At 47.1% G+C, this 18,544-nt stretch overlaps 1 protein-coding gene across 2 annotated transcripts in view; it reads right to left on the bottom strand.

Annotated features, from left to right (window-relative positions):
- LOC130275986 (laminin subunit beta-2-like) overlaps window positions 1–18,321 on the bottom strand; it is a 133,965-nt gene extending 115,644 nt beyond the window's left edge. Inside the window, exon 1 of one of the 2 annotated variants that reach the window (XM_056524748.1) lies at window positions 18,120–18,321. The gene's annotated coding sequence lies outside the window, so the exon portion shown is untranslated. Of the gene's footprint in view, window positions 1–5,412; window positions 5,435–18,119 lie in introns of those variants that run through there. The other variant, XM_056524750.1, reaches the window with a different exon arrangement.
- Between the last annotated feature and the right edge of the window lie 223 nt (window positions 18,322–18,544).

The following is an 18,544-nucleotide window of genomic DNA, read 5'->3' as shown; positions in this document are numbered from 1 at the left end:
AGCAACCAATCAGCTTGCTTCTTTCATTTTTAACAAGGCCTCTGCAAAATGAAAGAAGCCATCTGATTGGTTGCTATGGGCAACTGGGCAACTTTTCCTTTGCACAGGTTTTGATAAATCTCCCCATTGTGTGTACTTAAAGGGCTAGTCTCCTTTGATGCGGTTTTCTCTGCCTTCCTCTGTCCATTATTGTATTTACATTTTGTACATATTTTTTATGGTTTGTGTGGACATACATTTATACGGAACTGTTTTTTAGATACTTATATTTTAGATTGTTTTATTGCATGTAATGAAGAATGTAGACTATGTGGTTCCCTTCATAATCACAGTAGTCTGATATTGTATAATATTGGAGGAATAGATGTGAAGGGTATAAGGTGTAAGGTGGTATAAGGTGGTCTCCAGCCCACAGCTGTAACATGAAGACAATTCCTATTCATATACCCAATTAGATCATAGGGGGTCCCACATTTGGGGCCCCCCTTTAAGAACCAGTCCAAAGGAGTGCCCTCTAGGAGAGGCTTCTGTTCAGGTGGATTCTATTTGCCTTATATATGTATGATAAGGATGCCCATTTATTAGATTAGATGCCGTATAACAACACATGGCCCGAATGCTGCAGGGACCCCTGCATGTGAACCACTTGACTGTTTGTCTTGCATTCTGATTGCCATCGGGGAAACATTCTGCATGAGATTGTCTCCACTGATTATCTTTACTAGGTTGCCTGTACTTGCCTTAAAGGGGTACTCCGGTGTTTAGACATCCTATCCCCTATCCAAAGGATAGGGGATAAGATGCCTGATCGCGAGAGTCCCTGGGGACCCCTGTGATCTTGCACGCGGCACCCCGTTTGTAATCAGTCCTCGGAGCGTGTTCGCTCCGGGTCTGATTACTGTCTTTCACGGGGCCGGCGGCGTGTGACGTCACGCCTCCGCCCCATGTGACCTCACGCTCCGCCCCTCAATGTAAGTCTATGGGAGGGGGCGTGACAGCTGTCACGCCCCCTCCCGTAGGCTTGCATTGAGGGGCGGAGCGTGATGTCACACGGGGGCGGAGGTGTGACGTCACACGCCGTTGGCCCTGTGGTCGCCGATTATCAGACCCGGAGCAAACACGCTCCGGGGACTGATTACAAACGGGGTGCCGCGTGCAAGATCACGGGCCCCCCAGCGGCGGGACTCCCGAGATCAGGCATCTTATCCCCTCTCCTTTGCATAGGGGATAAGATGTCTAAGCACCGGAGTACCCCTTTAAGTTTTGTGGCAAATTGGCAATCTTATACAGTTCTTAGCTGCACTACACACTGGTGCAGGTATCCTAATTTGATAATTTGCACAGGAGCATGTGTGAATTGCAGTCTTAGTTTTGTGTTCTTAGCTCACAGGAGTGGCACCTGGTGTGGTTTGCGGTTGCTGTAGCCCATCTGCTTCAAGGTTGGACGGGTTGTGCGTATAGATATAGTATTCTGCAAACTTTGGTTGAAACTAGTGATTATTTTAGTTACTGTTGTATTTCTGTCATCTACAACCAGTCTGCCTATTCTCATTTGTCATCAATAAGGCATCTTCTTCCACACAAATGGATATTTTCTCTTTTTCTGATGATTCTCTGTAAACTCTAGAAATTATTATGTGTGGAAATCCCAGTAGATCAGCAGTTTCTGAAATACTCAGACCAGCCCTTCTGGCACCAACATCCATGCAACATTCAAGGTCACTAAATTCCTCTTTTTTTCTCCCATTTTGATGCTCAGTTTGTCAAGCTGTCTTGACCATGTCTACGTACCTAAATGCATCGAGTTGCTGCAATCTGATTGGCTGATTAGCTATTCGTGTTAAACGGATGTTCCTAATTGGATGTACAGCTTTGATTTGGATATGCTGTTCTCCTGTGAAAACTATATATATGTGGTAGCTCAGTACAGGAGTTATACCCCTGTACCCTTGCTGCCCTGTCAGACAGCCTCCCTGCAGTGTCCCCTGGGCCCCTGACACCTGTCCCCTTATGTATATATATTTTCTGCCATGTGTTATACTGTAAAATGTATATGAATGTTATTGGTTTAACCCCTTAAGGACTCAAGGTTTTTCCGTTTTTGCACTTTCGTTTTTTCCTCCTTACCTTTTAAAAATCAAAACCCTTTTAATTTTCCACCTAAAAATCCATATTATGGCTTATTTTTTGCGTCGCCAATTCTACTTTGCAGTGACATTAGTCATTTTACCCAAAAATGCACGGCGAAACGGAAAAAAATCATTTTGTAACTTTTGGGGGCTTCCGTTTCTACGCAGTGCATATTTCGGTAAAACTTACACCTTATCATTATTCTGTAGGTCCATACGGTTAAAACTATACCCTACTTATATAGGTTTGATTTTGTCGCACTTCTGGAAAAAATCATAACTACATGCAGGAAAACTTATACGTTTAAAAATGTCATCTTCTGACCCCTATAACTTTTTTATTTTTCACGTACAGGGCGGTATGAGGACTCATTTTTTGCGCCGTGATCTGAAGTTTTTATCGGTATGATTTTTGTTTTGATCGGACTTTTTGATCACTTTTTATTCATTTTTTAATGGTGTAAAAAGTGACCAAAAATGCGCTTTTTTTTTACTTTGGAATTTTTTTGCACGTACGCCATTGACCGTGCGGTTTAATTAATGATATATTTTTATAGTTCGGACATTTACGCACGCGGTGATACCACATATGTTTATTTTTATATTTTTTTACACTGTTTTATTTTTTTTATGGGAAAAGGGGGGTGATTCAAACTTTTATTAGGGAAGGGGTTAAATGACCTTTATTAACACTTTTTTAAAACTTTTTTTTTGCAGTGTTATAGGTCCCATAGGGACCTATAACACTGCACACACTGATCTTTTACACAGATCACAGGCGTGTATTAACACGCCTGTGATCAGTGTTATCGGCGCTTGACTGCTCTTGCCTGGATCTCAGGCACGGAGCAGTCATTCGCCGATCGGACACCGAGGAGGCAGGTAAGGGCCCTCTTGGTGTCCTGTAAGCTGTTCGGGACGCCGCGATTTTACCGCGGCGGTCCCGAACAGCCCGACTGAGCAGCCGGGTCACTATCACTTTAGAAGCGGCGGTCAGGGTTAATACCGCACATCGCCGCGATCGGCGATGTGTGGTATTAGCCGCGGGTCCCGGCCGTTGATGAGCGCCGGGACCGACGCGATATGATGCAGGATCGTGGCGCTATCCCGCTTCATATCGCGGGAGCCGGCGCAGGACGTAAATATACGTCCTGCGTTGTTAAGGGGTTAAGAAATGTTAACATGTGATCACCAGTTGTCATGTGAGTTGTAATGTGAGTGTAACCCTGTGAGGTATCAGTGACCATGTGATCTAAGGGTGACCTATGGGACCCCACCAGAGCCTCCTCTATATACGCCCTGGGAGGAGTATCTTCTCTTTGAGCTCTGCTATTAGCTCATATGCTTCCTGCTGAGTTGCAGTACAGACAAGTCCTAGAGTGTGTCTGGAGTCCATAGGAGGCCTCAAGTCCGTCCTGCATCAGCAAGCCTTCAAGTCTACAAGTAAGCTACAGTCACAGCTTACTCAGTCTCAAGTCAAGTCAGTCACAGACATCTATTGTCAACTCAGAGTAGCTTGCACTAAAATTGTATAAATCTACTGCAATTCCCAGCAAGCCCTTAAAGGGGTATTACAGGAAAAAAAAAAAAAAACTTAATCAAATGGCTCAAGAAAGTTAAACAGATTTGTAAATTACTTCTATTAAAAAATCTTAATCCTTCCAATACTTATCAGCTGCTGAAGCTGAGTTGTTCTTTTCTGTCAGGCAACAGTGCTCTCTGCTGACATCTCTGCTTATCTCAGGAACTGCACAGAGTAAAAGAGGTTTGCTATGGGGATTTGCTTCTACTGCTACTACTCTGGACAGTTCCCGAGACACGTGTCATCAGAGAGCACTTAGACAGAAAAGAACAACTCAACTTCAGCAGCTCATAAGTTCTGAAAGGATTACGATCTATTAATAGAAGTAATTTACTAATCTGTTTAACTTTCTGGAGTCAGTTGATAGATAAAAGAAAGTTTTTTCCTGGAATACCCCTTTAAGAAAGAACAGTAACTCTTTAGCAGATGACTTGTGACCTATATGTAGGAGTTATACAAGATATTACCATTACCTATGGAAAATCACCTACTGGAGCTGGAAATCCCAGCACTCCAGATCCAAGTCCATAAAACACGCTCAACTTTATTCAATCCATTTAAAAATTGAGATGTACAAAAATCACATATAAAAGACCGGAGTCCTGGGATTTACAGCTCCAGCAGGAGCTTTTTTTCTTGTGTTCACGTTCTATCACCTGCATACGGCAGCACCTGGATGCCTTGGACTGTGGCTACATAATGTGGAGGGATGAGCAGACATCAGATATGGTCCTGTTTTGTTTGTTATATTACATTACCTAGGCTCACTAAACTTTAGTCTCCTTATGATAAGCAGGGCTGAGGGACAACACACGTGGCTTTGGCAAAGACCACGCCCTGACTCAGACTGACTATAACAAGGTTAGGACCACCGCTTATCCCCAGAAGAAGAGGCCGGACTTAGCACGGGCCCCTGCATCCATTGGCATTGAGACTGTATGTGACTAAATCATTCAATTGTACATTAAATACTCCCTCCTAGTGGCCATCACTGGCACATTGCACAATTTTACTGTACTGACCAGTGGCCGATCCGGGGGGGGGGGGTTGTATTTTCCAGCTGTCTCGCTCCCCCAGTCCAACATTTAGAAAGAAAAGAACAACTCAACTTCAGCAGCTCATAAGTACTGAAAAAATTAAGATTTTTTTTAATAGAGATAATTTGCAAATCTGTTTAACTTTCTGGATCCAGTTGATATAAAAAAAAAACCTTTAAGGTCTCTGAAGTCACTGGTAACCTCCGTGGGCCGGGCTAAACTGTATAGACTGTTCCATCTGTCACTTTATAAAGCTACCATTGTCCGTAACTTGGCGTTGGAGTCATTATTGCCCCCGTGCCTAGCCCACGATCCAGCGGGATACCTTCAGGTGGTATTGAGGATAAACCATGCCCTGGCGTCATGAATACAAGGGGTTGATGCCATCTGCCCCTAGGGTAATTCCATCTGCCCTACATCACACCCTCTACCACAAGTTTGGCGTCCTAAGAACAGGATAGGGGTGTGCACTTTATGACTAAAGTACTCCCCCAGTATGAACTGTGTCCAGTGTTGTCAGAAAATCGCATGCTGATAAAATTTGCACCAGAAAGTGTACGAGACTTTGTAAGTAAAAAGTGTTTTACCCAAGGCGCTGGTGAAACAGAGGGGGAGGTGAAGAAAGGACTGTTATTTACCATTATGAACTGTACAGAGTCAGTACCTGAAAGGGTTAGAAAGGGTTAACTTGGTCCAGTGTTTCCCACGCGCGAGCGGTCGCAGCTCCGCCCATCAGTTCCCAGCGGTACCGCCTCTTCAGTACAGCGAGGAGGAACCAAAGAGCCACCCTGTGTTGCACAGGGGAAGATTTGCCAACCAGACCAAAACCAGAAGTTCCCTGGGTGCAGCCATATTGGAAGCACCGACTGCTGCGCTCGTCTCTGCTGTTATCTGTCAAGCACCCGCTGCAGTGCAGACTCTGCAAGCACCAACGATTGTCAGTATTAAGTCACCGGTGCCAGTAGCTGTCAGTATTAACCCGATAGTGCCTGCAAATCTGGTCACAAGACTATTCACAACTGGGTGCCTGCAAAATAGAGGAATAGCATCCATTACAGTACCCCCATTTGTCAAGTCAAAGCCACTACAGCGATACAGTAAGCATCTTAAAGGAGAACGCACCTTATTTCTCTTAAAGCGTCAGCGCACTCAAAAATCAACAGGATGTCAGAACCCAGCTCGACAGTGCCCCTACATCTCCAGCAGCGAGGTCATCACCTGCCCCAACATTCGGGACCTTGCCCGCCCTGCCTGCAGTCAACATCAACAGTCTTGGTGTTCCAGTGTCTGCACTGGTATTCATGGGGAACTCTGTCCTCCCTACCTACAACGGAGATCCCTTCACCTTGAGGGATTTCAAAGAGAGGATCCAGAGTTTGTTTGTCTTTTACTCTTTCCCTCCTAATCAACAGGTGCAATTGCTCACAGGACAACAACAGGGACCAGCGTTGGAGGAAGTCCGCACCTGGCCAGTCTCCGGGAAGGAAACTGTAGAGCAGATCTTTGAAGGACTGTACCAGGTATTTGAGTCACATTCTCCATCAGAGGTACATCTCCGGCTGTATGAAAGGCAACAAAAGCCAGGTGAGACCTTGAGAGCATATGCAGTAGCCCTGCAGAATGCCCTAAAGACTGTCCAAAAATTAGATGGTATAACCCCGGAGCAGGGAAACAAGGTGTTAATGGACAGATTTATTCATGGGGCCCTTAACAAAAGGGGGGGAAAAACAATATGCCAATCCCCGCTTTCAAAAGATTGGCTATCCAAGTGATTGAGTCCGGGACTGATTTAGAAGAAGTTTGTGCACCCCTTATACCCGTTCAAGAGCCACTAGAGGCGGTAGCCAGACCTATACCACCACATCTGTCCCTGCCCCAGTGTCATCTACTTTGCCAGTTGTCATCTACTTTGTCAGCCGCTGCAGCCTCAGACTTACAGACTGGTAGGCAGAACATTGAACAACTGACCAAGGCTGTAAAGGAGATGGCCACCCGGCCTGCTCTCCCTAACCGTGAACCACCCCTGCCTAGAAAACCTTCCCCTGCTCCTACCACCCGCAATCCCAACTACCGCAATCCTCCACCCAATAGGCCCTCGGGGACTCAAAGACCCATTTGCATTAAGTGTAATAAGTCAGGACATTAGAAAATGCAGTGCTGGGATTTAAACGGATTTCCCCTGAGGTCAAGGACCGGCCCTCAGGAAAAGCTAACCATTCAGTTGGGAGAGCATGTACTTAGCGGGCAGGGAGTGAATGTAACTAATGTTACAGATAAGGGGTCTGCTGAGTTTATATTGGGGATGAACATTATGAAGAATTGTTTCACTGAAGTGTTAGATGCCTTGTGTGCCTCTCTTCCCCATATGTCCCCTTCAGGCCAGCGGGCTGTGCAGCACCACTTGTAAGTTCTTCAGGCGGAACAGAAGTTTGCCAACAAGCAAGGTGAAATCTGCCGAGTATGAGTTCAAGACATCAGGTCGGTGACCTTACAACCCAACACAGAGACTATCTGTTACGCCGAGCGCTCCGGGTCCCTGCTCCTCCCCGGAGCGCTCGCGGCGTTCTCCTCTCTGCAGCGCCCCGGTCAGACCCGCTGACCGGGAGCGCTGCACTGACATTCGCGATGGGGATGCGATTCGCATAGCGGGACGCGCCCGCTCGCGAATCGCATCCCAAGCCCTTAACCCATCCCGGTCCCCGGCTGTCATCTTCTGGCACGCGCGGCTCCGCTCTCTAGGTGCTTGGTCCAATCAGTGGTGCCTGGCCCAATCAGTCTAATTAGCTTCCACCAGCTCCCTGTGTATATTACCTCACTTCCCCTGCACTTCCTTGCCGGATCTTGTTGCCTTGTGCCAGAGAAAGCGTTAGTGTTGTCCAAAGCCTGTGTTCCAGATCTTCTGCTATCCTCATTGACTACGAACCTTGCCGCCTGCCCCGACCTTCTGCTAGGTCTGACCTTGCCTCTCCCTAGTCCTTCTGTCCTACGCCTTCTCAGCAGTCAGCGAGGTTGAGCCGTTGCCGGTGGATACGACCTGGTTGCTACCGCCGCAGCAAGACCATCCCGCTTTGCGGCGGGCTCTGGTGAAAACCAGTAGCAACCCTAGAACCGGTCCACCGACACGGTCCACGCCAATCCCTCGCTGACACAGTGGATCCACATCCAGTTAGCCAAATGGTAACAGTAGATCTGGCCATGGATCCCGCTGAGGTGCCGCTGCCAAGTCTCCCTGACCTACCCACAGTGGTCGCCCAGCAATCGCAGCAAATTGCCCAACAAGGACAGCAGCTGTCGCAGTTGACCGCCATGTTACAGCAACTTCTGCCACTGCTACAGCAGCAACCATCTCCTCCGCCAGCTCCTGCACCCCCTCCGCAGCGAGTGGCCGCTCCTAGCCTCCGCTTGTCCCTGCCGGACAAATTTGATGGGGACTCTAGATTCTGACGTGGCTTCCTGTCTCAATGTTCCATACATATGGAGATGTTGTCGGACCAATTTCCTACAGAACGGTCTAAGGTGGCGTTCGTAGTGAGTCTTCTGTCTGGAAAGGCCTTGTCTTGGGCCACACCGCTCTGGGACCGCAATGATCCGGCCACAGCCTCAGTCCAGTCCTTCTTCGCTGAAGTCCGTAGTGTCTTCGAGGAACCAGCCCGAGCTTCTTCTGCCGAGACTGCCCTGCTGAACAGCCGAGACTGCCCTGCTGAACAGCCCGAGCTTCACCCTCTGCCCCCCGTCCCCATTCCCGCTTCTTCCGGATTACCGGCCACTGATGTAGCTACCCAGGACTGTTTTTTGTTCCGGAAGGAAACTCAAGAGACGCCCCCTATGTTCTCTTCTCAGTTAAAGGGACAAGGAGACAAAGAGGGGGAGACCCAATGGGGGGGGGTACTGTTACGCCGAGCGCTCCGGGACCCTGCTCCTCCCCGGAGCGCTCGCGGCGTTCTCCTCTCTGCAGCGCCCCGGTCAGACCCGCTGACCGGGAGCGCTGCACTGACATTCGCGATGGGGATGCGATTCGCATAGCGGGACGCGCCCGCTCGCGAACCGCATCCCAAGCCACTTACCCGTCCCGGTCCCCGGCTGTCATGTTCTGGCGCGCACGGCTCCGCTCTCTAGGGCGCGCGCGCGCCAGCTCTCTAAGGTTTAAAGGGCCAGTGCACCAGTGATTGGTGCCTGGCCCAATCAGTCTAATTAGCTTCCACCTGCTCCCTGTGTATATTACCTCACTTCCCCTGCACTTCCTTGCCGGATCTTGTTGCCTTGTGCCAGAGAAAGCGTTAGTGTTGTCCAAAGCCTGTGTTCCAGATCTTCTGCTATCCTCATTGACTACGAACCTTGCCGCCTGCCCCGACCTTCTGCTACGTCTGACCTTGCCTCTGCCTAGTCCTTCTGTCCCACGCCTTCTCAGCAGTCAGCGAGGTTGAGCCGTTGCCGGTGGATACGACCTGGTTGCTACCGCCACAGCAAGACCATCCCGCTTTGCGGCGGGCTCTGGTGAAAACCAGTAGCAACCCTAGAACCGGTCCACCGACACGGTCCACACCAATCCCTCGCTGACACAGTGGATCCACATCCAGTTAGCCGAATCGTAACACTATCATCTGGTGTCATGCACATCCTTAAGTCATGAATAGGGACTATCAGACCCTGCTGGAACCTATGCAACTAGAAGATCATCCTCTTGTCCGAGCTGCGTGAAGCCTTGCCACTGTCACCAATGGGAGAGTCCTGGTGCGGTTAGTCAACCTGTCTGATGCTGCTTCTGTCTTACCCAAATACACCCCAGTAGCCCAGTTGTACCTCATAGAGTCAAAGGACATTTTGACAGAACGTCTGGTGGCCCGACAGCGTGCAGCCCAAGTGGACGAATGATACAGTGCGAGTCCTCCAGAGCCCTGGTGGGCGCAACTCCAGGTTGGAGACGACACTACACCAAGGGACCAAGTCAATGGAGTCATCAATGTTGCCAAAAGGTACCATGAGGCTTTTAGCAAACACCCTACAGACTTCGGGAATACGCCCATGATCCAGCACAGAATCCTTACAGGCGACAGCCCACCTATAAAGGAAAGACACCGTCCAGTCGCACCAGGCTTGTACCAGACTGTCAAGAAAATGCTGGCCGACATGAAAGAGGAGGATGTGATACAAGAAAGTAAGAGTCCCTGGGGCGGCACCACTTGTCCTGGTCAAGAAGAAAGACGGAACCATCTGCTTCTGTGTTGATTGCAGGAAACTGATCAACTTTATACATAAAGACGCTTATCCTTTGCCAAGGATCAAGGAGTCACTCACAGCCCTCGGGTCTGCTGCTTACTTCTATACCCTGGATTTAACCAGCGGATACTGGCAGGTTCCCATGGCCGTGGAGGACCGGGAAAAGACCGCCTTTGTGACACCCATGGGACTGTTCGAGTTTAAAAGTATGTTCTGTGCAATGCCCCTGCTACGTTCCTAGAGTCTGATGGAAAGGTGACTGGGCCACCTGAATTTTCAGAGTGTCTTGTTATACCGGGACAATGTCATTGTCAAGTGTCACCTGCTCAAACCTCAGGTCCATTACTTGGGTCATGTTGTCAGCGCAGAGGGAGTCCAGCCCAATCCTGAAAAGGTAGAAGCTGTTAAGAACTGGCCTATCCCCCACACGGTGAAAGATGTCAGGAGCTTCCTGGGATTTGCCGGCTACTACCGCCGCTTCATTCCACACTTTGCCCAGATTGCAGAACCCCTCACAGCTTTCCTATGGAGTACAGCGAAGGGCTAAAGAGCAAGAGACAGCGTTCCAAGCTCTTAAAAGTCTGTTGAAAGAACCACCCATCCTGGCGTATCCAGTCTACAGTCAGCCATTCCAGCTATATACTGATACCAGTTTTGAAAGTCTGGGAGCTGTCCTGTCCCAAGTCCAGGATGGACAAGAGCGAGTAATTGCTTATGCCAGTCGTAACCTGCGAGGAGCAGATGAGTACAATGCCAACTACAGCTCATTATAATTGGAACTTCTCGCCCTGGTGTGGGCCGTGACTTAGAATTTCAAGGACTATTTGGCTGCCACGCCATTTACTATCTACATGGATAATAACCTGTTGGCCCACCTGAACACTGTCAAGTTGGGTGCCATTGAGCAGCAATGGGCTTCAAGACTGGCCAATTACAAGTTCAGAAGCAACAAGTCAGTGCTGATGTACTGTCGGATGACCCCCGGCGAAGACATGGAGATGCCTCCCTTTTATCAACGGTTTGCGAACCAGAATGTTGTGACCGCCCTGATGGATGGTGAACCCAGGTCCAAAAAGGTTAAAGAAGACCTGTATACCTGGAAGACTCTTCAGGTTGAAAGTCGAGTCATGGGGGATCTTTTGGACTACCTTTTGGTGAAAAAGGAACCAACCCGTCTACGCTGGGCCTAGTTTGATTATGAGTTGAAATGTCTGTGGCGACAGAGGAAACGACTGTTTGTGCACAAAGGACTGTTGCACCGAAATTCTTTGGATCCGGTCTCTGGTGATCGACTTTATCAGATTCTGGTTCCCCGAAGAGACGCGGCGATGGTCCTCAATGCATGCCATGACCAGTTGGGACACTTTGGAGTCCATAAGACCAAAGCTTTGGAGTCCATAAGGCGAAGATTCTATTGGATCGGAATGCGGAGCGACATTGAGAAATGGTGCAGTGAATGTGCAGTCTGTAACATCACCAAGAATGTACGCACGGATGCAAGAGAACCCCTCCATTCCATCCAGAGTGAAAGGCCCAACCATTTGATCGCACTAGACCATATTAAATTGTCTCCTACCCGGTCCGGGTATACTTATGCTCTCACCATGGTGGATCATTACCCAAATGGGTTGTCATTGTACCCGTCAAAGATCTCACATCCAAGACAGTGGCCCAGATGTTCTACTCCAATTGGGTGCAAATCCTTGGGTGTCCGGAGTCTGTCCTAACAGACTGAGGAACGGCCTTCGAGGCCCAACTCTTCCAAGAGTTATGTCAATTCCGTGCCTGCAAGAAACTCCGGACTACCGCTTACCGCTCTGTGAGCGCATCAATCAAGTCTTTATCCACATGTTGTGAGCAGCCTCTGTGTCAAGACAAGAAGAGTGGCCCCCAACTGCTGCCCAAATTACTGGAGATATATAACAGCACAGTTCATTGTTCTACGGGGTACACCCCTTTCTATACTTGATGATGAGGCAACATGGGCAGCTGCCTAAAGACCAGACATTTGAAGTCCAGGTCCCGTTCAACAACTCTCCGCAAGCCTCCCTGGAATGGGTCTCTGACCACCAGAGAAGGATCTAAGAAGCCAAAGAAATTGTCAGCATGAAGATGGGCGAGGCTCAACAGAGACAATAGGACTATAACCTCCATGCCTCCGCCAAACCACTCCAATTGGGCGATAAAGTCTGGCTACGAAAGTTTTCAAGGACCAACAAATTAGACTCTATCTGGGAGACAGAACCATACACGGTGACGGCCATACCATATCCTGAGTCTGATGTATACAAAGTTCAAAAACCTGGGTATGAGCCACAAGTCATTCACCGGAATCTAATCAAGTTATGTCTCAAAGAAGATCAACCAGTGCACCCAGCACCGCCTCCTCCAGCTATCAGACCTGCGAGAGAGTACATCCCGGGTGAGGGAATCCACCCTGCGATCTTCTGTGTCTCACCAACCCCGGGGCTGGTTCAACCCACACTAGTCTCCACGCCAGTCCCAGTCTTGTCACCTTTGGCTCCGGCCTAGACTCCAGTTTCCAGAGCGCCAACCCTGTCTCCAGCCTCTCCAGCACAGATGCCAGCAATTCTGGGTCCAGCCAGTCCTGAACTAATACCAGCTCCTGAGTTCGCTGAGGAAGAGCCAGCCGCAGCTCCAGAAATTCCAAGAGCCCCAGAAATCTCAAGAGTTCCAGATTCTCCAGAGGTGGTGTTGCACAGAACCCAAAGGTCGACACAAGGACAAATACCAGCTAGGTACCATGAATAATAGCACCCTATAAAAGTTGTCAGCATAGTATGTCATCTATTTCAGTCAGTCTAGCATAGTCAAATGCTAATGTCATGTAAATAAGTGTATTATGTATAAACTAGCCCAGTATAATAGCAAGTTAGGACTGTAGCCAGGATGTATATAACCTGTCCACAATTGTCTAATGTACACATGTCTAATAATTTTTCCTGTCCACATGTACAGGGTGCTCTACTGGCCTGAGGGATCCCCCTGAGATATGCGTAAGGCACATATAGAGACAGAGTTATGTGGTATGTTGTATAAAAACATGTATAGTGTTCTGGGGAGAAGTATCTAGTGCCAATGGGCCCCAGCAGTTAAGGCATTGGGCAGAGAGCCTCTGGCAGCCAAATCCGCACCATATGTGTTTAAATATGCTTAATTGTGTTTAGTCTGCAGTTACAAGGTTTATAAATTCCCATATGTTTACAAATTTATTCCCAAAGGAGCATGTATGGACATTTTCACAAAGTGCTACATAGACTCGTCCCCTGTTTTTGTTACTCATATTCAGAACTGTGAAGGACATTCTACAATAATGCCCCAGGAACTGTTGTCATCACCAGGCCCCAGTGGCCACTTCCCGTCATCCGCCCTCCAGGACTGGACGCCGAGGATGGCTGTGTTTAAGAGGAGGAGTTTGTGGTGGTCCAGTACAGGAGTTATACCCCTGTACCCTTGCTGCTCTGTCAGACAGCCTCCCATCTGTGTCCCCTGGGCCCCTGACACCTGTCCCCTTATGTATATATATTTTCTGCCATGTGTTATACTGTAAAATGTATATGAGTGTTATTGCTTTAAGAAATATTAACATGTGATCACCAGTTGTTATTTGTTATGTGAGTTGTCATGTGAGTGTAACCCCGTGAGGTATCGGTGACCATGTGACCTAAGGGTGACCTATGGGACCCCACCAGAGCCTCCCCTATATAAGCCCTGGGAGGAGTCTCTTCTCTTTGAGCTCTGCTATTAGCTCATATGCTCCCTGCTGAGTTGCAGTACAGACAAGTCCTAGAGTGTGTCTGGAGTCCATAGGAGGCATCAGTCCTTCCTGCAGCCACAAGCCTTCAAGTCTACAAGTAAGCTACCATCACAGCTTAGTAATTTTCAAGTCAAGTCAGTCACAGTCATCGATTGTCAAGTCAGAGTGGCTTGCACTAAAATTGTCCAAATCTGCTGCAAGTCCCAGCAAGCCCTTAAGGTCTCTGAAGTCACTGGTCACCTCCATGGGCCTGGCTGAACTGTATAGACTGTTCCATCGATCACTCAGTAAAGCTAGCATTGTCCGTAACTTGGCGTCGGCGTCATTATTGCCCCCCGTGCCTAGACCAGGATCCAGCGGTATACTTTCAGGTGGTATTGAGGATAAACCACGCCCTGGCATCACGAATACCGGGGGTAAATGCCATCTGCCCCTAGGGTAATTCCATCTGTTGTACACCACACCTTCTACCATATATACTATTATTCTCGTACCCTGACCTCATTCATTTGCCGTCCTCATATTCCGTTCTCATATTATGTATTCACATCCTATCCTCATGTCCCATCCTTATATCCCATCCACATATCCCAACCTCATATTCCGACCTCATATCCTGTCCTCATATCTCTTCCCCATATCCCGATCTCATATTCTGACCTCATATCCCAACCACATATCTTGACCTCATATCTCATCCTCATATCCCGAACTCATATCACGTCTTTATATCCTGTCCCAAGGTCCTGTCCTCATATCCCGTCCTCAGGTGAGGGTGAGCTGTTACAAAGAGATTGTAGGCCGAAAATAGAAGGTGAAGTGATTTGCATGGGCATGGGGGATAGACGTGGCTTGCAAGCTGGCTATATGCGCAAAAAATGGTCAAAGATAGAAGGGATGTGGCTTTCTGGGAGTGGCATGGCTCGCAAACAAGACCAGTGCACAATAAAGGGACTAAAAAAGAAAGGTTTGTGAACAGTGGCGTGGCTTGCAAGCCGGACTGACATATTCATCAGGAGATGCAGAGTTTATGGAGTAAGGTGGGGCTGAGCTGTGATGAAGAAATAGTTGTTGAAGGACCCGAGATGTGGGTGTATTGGGCGAAAATTGTGTTTTCAGCCTTGATCCAAAACAAAAAAAGGGCAAAAAAGGGTGTGGCTTGTGGGGTAGGCATGGCTTGCGGGCGAAGAGGCATCTCCTGTAGGCAAGATTCACGCATTGATGCAGAGTGAAGCTTGGCGAGTAGAGACCAGAAATCCCATGGATTTGCATAAGGACTTAAAGGAAAACAACTTTATTTTATTTTTATGTTTTTTAAATCAACTGGTTCCAGAACGTTAAACAGATTTGCAAATTACTACTATTAAAAAAAATTTAATCCTTCCTGTATTTATCAGCTGCTGTAAACTACAGAGGAAGTTCTTTTCTATTTAAAAAAAATTTCTGTCTGTCCACAGTGCTCTCTGCTGATACCTCTGTCCATGTCAGGAACTGCCAAGAGCAGGAGCAAATCCCCATGGCAAACCTATTCTGCACTGGACAGTTCCTGAGACAGACAGAGGTGTCAGCAGAGAGTACTGTGGTCAGACAGAAAAGAAATAATTCAAAAAGAAAATAACTTCCTCTGTAGTATACAGCAGCTAATAAGTACTGGAAGGATTAAGATTTTAAAATAGAAGTAATTTACAGCTCAAACATTGAACTTAAAGGGGTATTCCAGGAGAAAACTTTTTTTTTTATATCAACTGGCTCCAGAAAGTTAAACAGATTTGTAAATTACTTCTATTAAAAAATCTTAATCCTTTCAATAATTATCAGCTGCTGAAGTTGAGTTGTTGTTTTCTGTCTGGCAACAGTGCTCTCTGCTGACATTTCTGCTTGTCTCGGGAACTGCACAGAGTAGAAGAGGTTTGCTATGGGAATTTGCTTCTAAACTGGGTGGTTGCCGAGATACGTGTCATCAGAGAGCACTTAGACAGAAAAGAACAACTCAACTTCAGCAGCTCATAAGTACTGAAAGGATTAAGATTTTTTAATAGAAGTAATTTACAAATCTGTTTAACTTTCTGGAGCCAGTTGAGATATATATATATATATATATATATATATATATATATATACCGTATATATATATATATATATATATATATATATATATATATATATAAAAAAAAGTTTTGTTCCTGGATAACGCCTTTAATTATAAAACAAGTAAGCTCCCCCTAGTGGTGACTGTAGGCAGCCAGTATTTCATTTATATCTATGCAGGGGATTTGGAACTCTGTATCAGGAAAACAAAGCTCGTAACACTATAAAGTTTTACAGAATTAATCAGCAGAAACTTTTCACTCTACAATGACATAGTAAGGATTTACTGTAAGTTTAGGGATATGGAGGAGAGATGAATATAGGTATTTTTTGTATTGTGCAGGATAAACACGCATGTGAAAACAGGCAGGTATTGCCATGCTCTATCACATGTCCCAGCAGGCCTGGCATACACAGCTGTGGTTACTTGGATCTGGTACAATTCAGTGTGATGGAAATAATACTGAGATATATGAAAATCCACGGCAGATAAGGTCCTACCTGAGGGAGGAATTATTACAGTCCTCTGTAAATATGCACTTTGTACTTTTTTATGAAATGAATGGGAAACCTCAACCAAATGGGAGTGTCAGTATAACAGTAGTCTGCAGAGTGAAACTACAACTCTCAGCACTTGGTAGTAGTAGTAGTATCATAGCAAGTAGGGAGCCATACTTTTCATAGTCTTAGGCAGTGGTCTCAAAACTGTGGAACTCGAGCTGTTGCAAAACTACAACTCCCAGCATGGCCGGACAGCCAACGGCTGTCCAGGCATGCTGGGATTTGTAGTTTTGCAACAGCTGGAGTTCCACAGTATGAAGACCTAGGTCCAAGAGCAGTAATGTCCAAACAGTGGCCCTCCAGGGGTTGCAAGACTACAACTCCCAGCATGCCTCCAGCCTTTTGCTGTCTGGGCATGCTGGGAGTTGTAGTTTTGCAACAGCTGGAGTTCCACAGTATGAAGACCTAAGTCTTAGAGCAGTAATGTCCAAACTGTGGCCCTCCAGATGTTGCAAAACTACAACTCCCAGCATGCCTCCAGCCGTTTGCTGTCTGGGCATGCTGGGAGTTGTAGTTTTGCAACAGCTGGAGTTACACAGTATGAAGACCTGGGTCCTAGAGCAGTAATGTCCAAACTGTGGCCCTCCAGGTGTTGCAAAACTACAACTCCAATCAGGCCTCCAGCCTTTTGCTGTCTGGGCATGCTGGGAGTTGTAGTTTTGCAACAACTGGCGTTCCACAGTATGAAGACCTAAGTCTTAGAGCAGTAATGTCCAAACTGTGGCCCTCCAGATGTTGCAAAACTACAACTCCCAGCATGCCTCCAGCCGTTTGCTGTCTGGGCAGGCTGGGAGTTGTAGTTTTTCAACAGCTGGAGTTCCACAGTATGAAGACCTAGGTCCTAGAGCAGTAATGTCCAAACTGTGACCCTCCAGATGTTGCAAAACTACAACTCCCAGCATGCCTCCAGCCATTTTCTGTCTGGGCATGCTGGGAGTTGTAGTTTTGCAACATCTGGAGGGCCACAATTTGGACATCACTGTCCTAGAGTATATAATAAAACATAAAAAGATTTCGGTCAGCTTGAAATAGATGCTATCAGGGAACAATAGAAATCAGTTTCACCTGAGGTGTTCTGTTCCTTTAAATATTTAGATGATATTTTTGCCAGGATTTTTCCCGATCCAGTAGGAAAAAATATTTAGGTAATAACCAATAACCAATAACTACAGTATATAAATGCACCAACTACCAACAATATAATGTAATAGCATATGTATCTACAATACTGCCATATTATAATGTTCTAACCTTCACATAAAGCAGTGTTTCCCAACCAGGGTGCCTCCAGATGTTGCAAAACTACAACTCCCAGCATGCCTGGACAGCCTTTGGCTGTCCAGGCATGCTGGGAGTTGTAGTTTTGCAACATCTGGAGGCACCCTGGTTGGGAAACACTGACATAAAGAATTAGAAATATTAGACATACAGAACGCTACCTCTACTCAGCCAGTCCTCATACAACCCAAACCCATTGAGCTATTATCAGATTATTTTAAGCAGAGCTGAGTTTGTCAATCGGCACAGCTCAAGATGCGTCATGTGTGGTTTTACATAGGACTGCAGGTCAACATTGACAGATAACACGCAAAACAATGCAACCCCATAGATTAGGATGAGATATGCCGCCATGCTACATCCGTACCAGGCAAAGTTACAGTCTAAGGTGACCGTGCCTATGGGAGAAAGTCTTGAAGAAGCAAGAAATGAAGAAGTTAGAGACTCACCTGCTGCTCGGGGAGGATATTCAGGTGAAATGTCTCCTCCAGGACTGCAGGGAGCTCGGGTTGTCGGCTCCTCTCAGTCTTGAGGATTATCTTCTTTGAGATATGTATATTTTTTTCATAGCTGTGGGGTGTATCCTGCACGCTACTGCTGTTCCCTTGCCAAGAAGTGAACTGGGCGAGACCTGTCACTGTGTATGCCTGTGGTTATTATTACCTGTTTCCTACAAGTACCTGAGAGATTCATTTATCCCCCCCTTCTTATTTTTTCCCCCTTTCTGCAGGGATTGAGCCGGGCACTGGAAGGGAGCAGATGGGACCGTAGCTGCTTCGGCAGGGTGTAGAGACAAACATGGGTGTATGGTTTCGGCTTTTGTAAGTTATAACCTTTGATATTGCAGCCATTGTTCTGTGGCTCATATTTCACT

Source organism: Hyla sarda, chromosome 6, assembly GCF_029499605.1.
Source record: "Hyla sarda isolate aHylSar1 chromosome 6, aHylSar1.hap1, whole genome shotgun sequence".
Lineage (NCBI taxonomy): Eukaryota > Metazoa > Chordata > Amphibia > Anura > Hylidae > Hyla > Hyla sarda.
Note: the sequence above shows the minus strand (reverse complement) of the source record. Positions and strands in the feature narration are given on the sequence as shown.